Raw genomic sequence first — 3,947 nt, 5'->3', positions numbered from 1 at the left:
GTCTCAATTTCCTCTCCTTAAACATACTAACACAAACTGTTCTTTTGGCTGGAGAGGGAGTGAAGAACAGAGCAGGCTGTGGCATTTCCTTCAGATCATCCCGTCTCCGTGCCAAAAGCCTACCTTTTTTCTCCTACACCAAATGCAATGAGTCCAGAATAGTTGAATACATATTAGAGGAGAAAAAGCTCTGGACCTTTTGCTTTGCTTTCAGCATACTTTCTCAGCATTTCTTCAATAGACTTTTGGATTCATTAACATTTCCAAAGATTATTTATTTCTTGTTTCAGGCAGAATACAAAAAAGAAAAATGACTTCTGCTTTTCAATTACTATTAGGGGATGGAGGAAAGAAATAAATTTTCCTTAAAAGTATATTTCTAGGGCACAGCTTGCCTGGCTTACGAAGACAGATGAGGAAGTTCTCACTTTGTTTGAACTGATGTGTTTGTGAAAGTCTTATTTCTCCTCCCACCTCTTCTTTTCTTCTTCAGTGTCCAGTCTTGAAAACAAATGGACAGATGTTCTCTTGGATCAGCTTGTGAGACTTGCAACGTCAGGAGTGCAAACAGACTTCTGCTGTTTAGTTCAGGAAATGAGATGCAGACAATCTGATAAATAAACAGTGTTTATTACTCCAGTTTAAAGTACGCTTTGGACTTCTTTTCAAATTACTCCTACAAGGAATTGAGGATGAATATTAAACACGTGCTTCTAATTTAGAGATCTCAATGGCAAGGTCAGAGGGTCTTTAATGTACACAATTTGTATAGTTAGGTTATAACAGCAGTGAGTGTTCCTGATCTTTAACCATACTAAAGAAACAACAAGAAATTTGAGTTACATAGAAATTCACTCCAAAGAAATTTACAAGGCTTGTGAATACACCAAGATGAATTAGAATAATAGGATTTGAAATTGTTTGTGAATTGGAATGCTTTGTGACTTTAACTAAAAGACACACAGAGACTTAAAGAGATGGCACATAATTACCCAGTATGGATTGGGACAAGACAGAGTAGAAAATATTCTTCTACTCAAGAAGTGAAGTATGCATTTTAATGGTTACAGGCTCATAAATTTAGATATCATTCAAATGGAACTTCCATTATCAGCAGCATCTAGATCCCCAAAACAGCACTAAAACAACATTAAACTTTTAATTCTGTGTGGTGTCATGTGCCCTATTGCTCTGTCATGGCTATGTGGCCTACACAGCAGAGAAGAGCCCAGCATCCATGGCTCCAATGACAGATATGCTGCCAGGCACAAGCAGGAACAGCCAGGGACCTGCCATGAGTGTATGCCAGGAGAAGCAAACAAGCAAGCACAAAAGGATAATTAACTTCATAAAAAGGCAACAAGAAATTCTTTCCTATTGTGAGAAACAAAAGAGGAGAGTTCAGAAGGCAGTAGGTGAGTTTTGGAGATAACTCTTAATATTCTATTAAGGACATGGCAACTGTATGCTCTGCTGTCCTTTGGGACTTGCAAAAACACAATTTGGGCCTCAAGAGAGAAAATAGAGACCCACTGAGTCACCAGTAACATTTGCTGCATTGCTTTGGATTTGCCTAGAGGCACCTCCCTTCCCTTCCAGCTCTGCAGTAAAGCATCATTTCCACCAGACAGAGGTGATTCAGAACCCCTGAAATGACATTTTTCCAAGTAATGGGGAACTGTTACTGAAAGAGTTATCATTTAAACAGCTTTTAGTGCCACATTTGAATTCTGAATAAATTCAAATTCTAGGGGAAGGTGTTCAACAAGTGTCTATGAGCCAAGGAACTTTACTCACTGTTCCCAAGAGGAACACACCCAATACTTGTTGTGAGTTTCATTTTTATTCCTAAGCTTACTCTCTGCATTACTCTCTTTTTTTTGGAATAATGAGTTTTGGGGGAAAAAAAGTATCCCATACTACACCTATGCTTATCTGAGGGAAATAATTTAATCTGTTGTGTTTTGGCTATAAGACATCAGTTAGCATAAAAGGCCTTTCAGATTTTTTTTTTTAATCCTAAATGAATGAGATGCAGACTGATAAGCTAATTATGAAAGATTCTGTGAAACTCCTTACACTCATCCTATATGCTAAACTCTCTCCAGTTAAGGTGGCTGTATTCACCTGTTGATATTCACCCAGTTTTCTTATATTGTGTTTGAACAATGTAACTACAAGTGTAACTACAAAGATGATAACAGGAATCCAACAGAGCTATGAAATAATCCAACACTAGTAACAGCAGTACCTCACAGACTATTTTGTATTTACTATCTACTACTTTGTAATTTGAAACATTTTTCCCAATCTCTTCCTTGTAATTATCATTGTAAATAATGAAAATATTCACCTTACCTACACACAGTGTTCTTGTTTCCTTCTGATCCATGTTTCAGGCCAAACACTTTTCACTTTTATTAGTCTGTTTCCTTAAAAGGCAATTTTATATCAAAACACTGACATTTTTAATATTTTAGATATTGCACTCTTAAGTCATTTAGGTAAACCTTACCTTTTCAAAGTGTGGCAAAATGTGTGCAACAGCAAAATCTTACAGTTTTCTTATCATAAGACATGCCAAATCTTTAGCTATGATGTGTACCTTTTATTTTCATAACTGAGACAGCTGCTGCTTGGAAAATCCAGGTTTGGACCAACTCCACCCCTATAACAGTAGGAACAACAAAACACTAACTCACTAACCGTAGTGAAGGATTCTGGCTGCTGCCTACTGCATTCAAGAGGTCCTTAATTAGAACACAGTATGGTGATTTCAACCCTATAGCCTGATGCAGCTCAGTAAATTGTGCCTGCTTAAACCTAGTTCACAGGATCCCATCAGAAGGCCTGAGGCAGTACCTTGCAGGACTAGGTTTAAACATGAGTTTTATCCCTTGTGTGAAAAAGAGGGAAAGGGGAACTGCAGGCAGAAATCAAGGCTGGATGTGTCATATGCAGCAAGTAAGACTTACAAAGTTTGGTATAGTCCAGGGCTGAGCTCTGCCAGAGGTCCTTTTTCTGAAGTCAGCTTAAAATTTTTGAAAGCCAGCTCAACCCATACTTGGAATAATTAATTTGAAAGTTATGTCTAGCAAAAATCGTGATTACTTTACAGATAAAGTGAGTATATTCTTGACAAAGATGGCATGCATAGGGAAGATTTACTCTGCATGTTATGGAGACTGTGAAGGTGACTAGTTGACAGAGCTTGACAGATTCTCTCTTCCACCTGACTTACCGAATATATTGTGATTAACAATTGATTAAACAATCCCCAAACCTCAAGTATTATGGCTCTGGCAATACTTCCAACTACTACTATAGAGAAGCTGCCAAATCTTCTGTTGAAGCAAATGACGGTGGGGAGCCCAGCAGCCCCCCTTCGGCAGTAGGAAAGCGCCTCGTACAGTGTGCCGTGATGCCACGCAGAACAAGTGGCTTCAAGGACTGTGTTCAGCTACTTGTGTCTCTGCTCCGACACCTGCAAAGAGGGATTCGCGTCCAAGAGCGTGTTTAGTATCACAGCAGAGATCAAACTCAGAGATCAAACTTCGATTACCCTCCGATGGCAGCGGCGACAAATGCCCTTATTAAGGCTGACATTAAAGACAAGCATGAGGGAAGGCAAAGCGGCTGCCCCTGCACTCACAGAGGTCACAAGCGCCCACATGTAAATAGATCCGCATTTGTTTATGCCACGTCGGGCATCCACAGCCGGCGGGGCCCAGCGATGGCCGCGGGCCGCCTCAGGCCGGGGCGCTCGCCGCTCGGGGCGGCGATTTAGCAGCAGAAGGGCGGCCCTGCCCCGCAGCGCCCAGAGGAGGGGAGCGGACCCGCCCGGGGTGGAGCCTGCCCGCCCGGCGCTGCCGGTGCTGCCGGAGGCGGCGGGCCCGTCCCACATATAACCCCGCCGCGCTGCCGCTGCCTTCCCGCCGCGTCCCGCT

The sequence above is a fragment of the Sylvia atricapilla genome, chromosome 4 (assembly GCF_009819655.1).
Source record: "Sylvia atricapilla isolate bSylAtr1 chromosome 4, bSylAtr1.pri, whole genome shotgun sequence".
NCBI classification, from domain to species: domain Eukaryota; kingdom Metazoa; phylum Chordata; class Aves; order Passeriformes; family Sylviidae; genus Sylvia; species Sylvia atricapilla.
Note: the sequence above shows the minus strand (reverse complement) of the source record.